The following is a 6,536-nucleotide window of genomic DNA, read 5'->3' on the forward strand; positions in this document are numbered from 1 at the left end:
AAAGTTATTAACCCCTAAACCTCTGGCCTCCCACATCACTAACACTAAATAAATATATTAACCCCTAACGTAACCCTAAGTCTAACCCTAACGTAACCCTAACACCCCCTAACTTTAATATAATTAAAATAATCCTAAATAAAACGTACTATTAATAACTAAATAATTCCTATTTAAAACTAAATACTTACCTGTAAAATAAACCCTAAGCTAGCTACAATAAAACTAATAGTTACATTGTAGCTATCTTAGGTTTTATTTTTATTTCACAGCTAAGTTTGTATTTATTTTAACTAGGTAGACTAGTTAGTAAATAGTTATTATCTATTTACTAGCTACCTAGTTAAAATAAATACAAAATTTACCTGTAAAATAAAACCTATCCTGAGTTACACTAACACCTAACATTACAATAAAATTAAATAAATTAAATTAACAAAATACATTTATCTAAATTCCAAAAAAATAAACACTAAATTACACAAAATAAAAAGAAATTATCAAAAATAAAAACGAATTACTCCTAATCTAATAGCCCTATCAAAATAAAAAAGCCTATACTTAACTGCCAATGGCCCTTAAAAGGGCCTTTTGCGGGGCATTGCCCCAAAGAAATCAGCTCTTTTACCTGTAAAAAAAATACAAACAACCCCCCAACAGTAAAACTCACCACCCACACAACCAAACCCCCCAAATAAAATCCTATCTAAATAAACCTAAGCTAACCATTGCCCTGAAATGGGCATTTGGATGTGCATTGCCCTTAAAAGGGCCTTTAGCTCTTTTACATTGCCCAAAACCCTAAGCTAAAAATAAAACCCAACCAATAAACCCTTAAAAAAACCTAACAATAACCCCCGACGATCCACTTACAGTTTTTGAAGACCGGACATCCATCCTCATCCAGGCGGCAGAAGTCTTTATCCAAGCGGGCAGAAGTCCTCATCGAAGCCGGCAGAAGTCTTCATCCAAGCGGGCAGAAGTCTTCATCCAGACAGCATCTTCTATCTTCATCCATCCGGCATGGAGCGGGTCCATCTTCAAGACATCCGGCGCGGAGCATCCTCTTCTTCCGATGGCCGTTGAAGAATGAAGTTTCCCTTTAAATGATGTCATCCAAGATGGCATCCCTTACATTTCGATTGGCTGATATAATTCTATCAGCCAATAGGAATTAAGGGGGAAAAAATCCTATTGGCTGTTGCAATCAGCCAATAGGATTGAGCTCGCATTCTATTGGCTATTCCAATCAGCCAATAGAATGCAAGCTCAATCCTATTGACTGATTGGATCAGCCAATAGGATGAAAGCTCAATCCTATTGGCTGATTGCAACAGCCAATAGGATTTTTCTCCCTTAATTCCTATTGGCTGAGAGAATTCTATCAGCCAGTTGGAATGTAAGGGACGCCATCTTGGATGACGTCATTTAAAGGGAAACTTCATTCTTCAACAGCCATTGGAAGATTACTAACTAGTCTACCTAATTAAAATAAATACAAACTTAGTTGTGAAATAAAAAAATGAAACATAAGCTAGCTACAATGTAACTATTATTTATTTTGGAGCTAGCTAACGTTTTATTTTACAGGTAAGTAAGTATTTAGTTTTAAATAGGAATTAGTTTGTTGTTAATAGTAGGTTTTATTTAGATTTATTTTAATTATATTTAATGTAAGGGGGTGTTAGTGTTAGGGTTACGTTAGGGTTTGGTTTAGGGGTTAATAGGTTTTTTATAGTGGTGGAGTGGGGGAACGGCAGATTAGAGGTTAATTATATTTAAATAGTTTTTTTATGCGGGAGGGCGGTGGTTTAGGGGTTAATCATTTTATTATAGTGGCGATGATGTCGGGGAGCGTCGGAATAGGGGTTAATACATTTTTTAAGTGTCGGCGATGTCCGGAGCGGCAGATTAGGGGTTAATAATTTTATTTTATTATTTGCAATGCGGGAGGGCCTCGGTTTAGGGGTTAATAGGTAGTTTATGGATGTTAGTGTACTTTGTGACAGTTTAGTTATGAGTTTTATGTTAAAGCTTTGTAACGTAAAACTCATAACTACTGACTTTAGATGGCGGTACGAATCTTGTCGGTTTAGGGTGTACAGCTCACTTTTTGGCCTTAATACCGGCGCTATGGGAGTCCCATTGAAAAAGGACTTTTTTAAAAGTGCGGTACTGACGTTACGTGACGCCCAAAAAAGTGTGCGGTACAGCTATACCTGCAAGGCTTGTAATAGCGGCGTTAGGGAAAAAGCAGCGTTATGCTCATAACGCCAAACTCGTAATCTAGCTGATTATTACTTAGAGCATCATATAAGGAGTGCCTTGGCAAGCTGTGTCTCCAAACTTTTTTAGGCACTTCTTATATGACTCGCTAAGTAATGATGTTAATAATGAAATTGAATGAGATAAACATAATTTAGCTCCCGGATTGTAGGAGCTTATCTGAAGTTTAGGGTAATTATATTTAAATAGCTGTACTAGCAACAACAATCTTGAGAGCGTTACCTAAACGTTTGTCAGTTAAACAATGTTTTTTGATGATGTTTCATACAAATATTATTAAGAATATCATTTGAGTTATGTTTTTCATAAAATACTATTTTTAGTGAACAATTTTGTTACCATTTTTAACATCATCTGACTTTATCATGTAACCTATGTGATTTACTTCAACTTGTAAATACGCTGTTCCTCTTTTACTGTTTTACAATTGAGTAGGTAGGGGGGTATAATTGTGTAATATTTGTGACTCTATCTTTAAAACGTTTGAGATAAATAGCGGTTGATATCGGCACTCCAGCAAGCAGTGATCAAATCTGCATAGGCACAAAATGCATCTGTGCTAGAGTGTCGAGCTCCCCTGCTCTCTTTGGGATACATTGTTTTATTATGGAGTGGATACTATGTCAATTCTGTGCTTTTAATGTTTGAATAAACTTTGAATTTTTTTATCTTTTGAAGAAGCCGTGTTTGCTTGGACCATGTATTATATGTTTAGTTAGACAAACATGGAGACTGCAAGATTAAGTGAGTTTAAATACAGTGGAGTTTGATGGTTTGTTTTTTTCTTTGAAATATGAAAACTGTAAGATGTTTTCCTTTTTTTGCTGTATAGATTCATAATAACTCAATCTTTAGAATGTAAATATTGGGCCAGATTATGAGTGGATTGCAAACATTTGTGTGCAAACGATAAGGGGTTTATCGCGGGTGTTTGCAATTGTCAGGCTTATCTATCATATTACAAGTTGAAAATAAACGCCATTGATTGAGTGCAATTGCGATTTACGCTAGAAAGATTACCGCAACTTCAGAGCTCTGGTGAACTGTTTTGCAAAACTAAAAAGTGTCACAAAATACATCAAAAATTTTACAAACATTTTACAAATACACTCATAATAACACTATATACTAAAAAGTATTCAAAAAATATTGCACACAAAAGTTTTAAAGGCTCAAAGATATGATATGTCAGGTGTTGGAACAAAAAAAGGCAGGCATATGGCTTTTACATTGAGATACATTCATATACATGCCTAAATATATATATATATATATATATATATATATATATATATATATATATATATATATACAGGCATACCTTCGCTTTATTGTTCTTTTTACAAATAGTGATGTCGCGAACCTAAAATTTTGCGTTCGCGAACGGCGGACACGAACTTCCACAACTGTTCGCAAACAGGCGAACCGGGCGAACCGGGCGAACCGCCATAGACTTCAATAGGCAGGCAAATTTTTAAACTCACAGGGACTCTTTCTTGCCACAATAGTGATGGAAAAGTTGTTTCAAGGGTACTAACACCTGGACTGTGGCATGCCGGAGGGGGATCCATGGCAAAACTCCCATGGAAAATTACATAGTTGATGCAGAGTCTGGTTTTAATCCATAAAGGGCATAAATCACCTAACATTCCTAAATTGTTTGGAATAAAGTGCTTCAAAACATCAGGTATGTACACTATTGTTACACCAGATATGAGTTGCACTTGGGTGACACTGTGCCCGGGCAGGCAGGCACTTAAACACACACGTGTGAAGGAAACTGACTGCTATTATTTAACACAGTCAAAAAAGTGTTTGTTTGTTTTAAATCTACACTACTGTTACACCAGATATGAGTGGTGGCACTGGGCAAGTGGGCACAGTATACGCTGTGAGCCTGACACACACGCTGGCAGGCAGACAACTGCAATTAGATTACACAGGAAAAAAAAAAAAAAGCAGCCCTAAAAAGGGCTTTTTGGGGTGCTGTCCTTACAGCAGAGATCAGATGAGTCCTTCAGGAATGTAGTGGACACTGAATACACTAGCCTAGCTATAGATTTCCCTACTAAATCAGCAGCAGCTACACTGTCCCTCCTCTCACTAACAATGCAGCTTCCGAATTAATATAAAATGGATGCTGTCCAGGAGGTAGGAGGGTCTGGGAGGGAGGGTCTTCTGCTGATTGGCTGGAATGTGCCTGCTGACTGTGAGGTACAGGGTCAAAGTATTACTCAATGATGACGAATAGGGGGCGGATCGAACATTGCATATGTTCGCCCGCCGCGGTGAACGCGAACATGCTATGTTTGCCGGGAACTATTTGCCGGCGAACAATTCGCGACATCACTATTTACAAATTGAAGGTTTATGGCAACCCAGGGTCAAGTAAGTCTATCGGTGCCATTTTTCCAAAATATATGCAACCCGACGATCGCGAAAAGCTTACTTCTAGAGTAATTAATGCTCGAGCGGGAGTGTTAATTAGCTCTCCACTTGTAATCTGGCCCATTATATTTAATGAAAGAAATATAATTTCCATTCATGGACACATTTTAATTTTTTTTAAATTGCAACCTCCTAATCTTAAATCTCGAGTTGAACAATCTTCATTTCAGTGCAGGCTAAAACTAGCAAGTATATATATGCTTAAAATTGCCAAATTCTGTTGTAAGTATATTGCAAATAGTTTACAGGATCATTTAATTTCTACAATTATAGCAAGTGTCAAGCCACATTTTTTTATGCATTTTTCAAAAGTATTTAAAGTTTTTTTTTTTTTTTTACCAAATGGCTTTACAAAAAAGGCACTTAAATGCTGATTGATTCACAATGGAAAAAAGACAGTGCCGTATAAACAAGCAGAATATTTAATGAAATTAATTTAAAATTGCACACTCACACTATTCAACCTCAGAAAAATATTATATTCATGAAATATATATATTGCATCAAAATGTTAAAGATGAAAAAATATGGAGTTCCACAGTGTTTTACACACGAATACCGTCAAATCCAAGTAGCAGTACTACGGGTAGCCACATTTAATTTTCCTTGGTTTACAATCATCCGTACTGTTGACTCTCAAAAGTCCTGGATTCCGTTAATTAATTCTACATCTAGACTGGCGTCTTCCTATAACTGGTATTGGAGTAATGTCTATTTTCTTTTTACAGGAGCGGGTACAGCTGGCCAGGAGCGTGCAAAGGATGTGACTGCTTCCGTGAACAAGTACGGACGATTATAAAGCACAAGTGGCTACCCATAGGAAAGCTACTCTGATTTGATGGTATTCATGTGTAAAACACTTTGGCACTCCATGATTTTTCATCTTTAACATTTTTATGCAAGAGATATACCTCATATATATTTTTTATGAGGTTGAATAGTGTGTTCAATTGTAAATTAATTTTATTAAATATTCTGCGTGTTCATACTGCACTTAGATATTTCTTGTGCTTTCCTTTATGTCTTTTTTTTGTTGTAAAACTTTTAGCATTTTCTGACTACCAGATTGCAGTACTGTGGGGAACAGCTGCAGGGAATATGCTTTTCTACACAAATAATTTTTGTATAAACTGAAGTATGACATATAGAAAGAAACGTCTCTCAACTTTTTATATCCTTCTTGTAAAATATATAAGTAGCGGTTACCTTAATTGATGTACATACAAAATTAACGTAAAATTTGTATATCTTCTCGACTTCTTTTTATAAAATAAAATATATATTGTGGTTACTTCAATTAGGGCAAGCAAAAAAATCAATGAAAAAGGGACAGAAATAGATGCATAAACTACATAACTGTGATTGTTATTTCAGTGAGGTGTGAGCATTCTAAAATATATAAAAATTGAAATCTGGTGAAAACAATCTCTATTTCTATAATCATATACTGTTGTTTGATTCACAATGCAACATGTAGCATTATTCTTATATATCAATTAGTCTTATCCTCCAAACCTGAATTAGTAGTTTAAGTATATGGTTTTTCAAACCTACATTATAACTAGAAAGGTATTCTACCCTAAAAAGCATAGATTAAACCTATGACAAAATATTATTATTTTTTATTATTATTTATTTATAAAGCACCAAGAGATTCCGCAGCGCTGTCCATGGGTACAAAGATAAAAGTACAGTACAATACAATATAAAAGACACCAGACAAAGTTTAACAAACAAATACAAGGGGAATTGAGGGCCCTGTTCCCGTGGGAACTTACAATCTAGATGGGTAGATGTTAAGA

Source organism: Bombina bombina, chromosome 4 (assembly GCF_027579735.1).
Source record: "Bombina bombina isolate aBomBom1 chromosome 4, aBomBom1.pri, whole genome shotgun sequence".
In the NCBI taxonomy this organism is placed as follows: domain Eukaryota; kingdom Metazoa; phylum Chordata; class Amphibia; order Anura; family Bombinatoridae; genus Bombina; species Bombina bombina.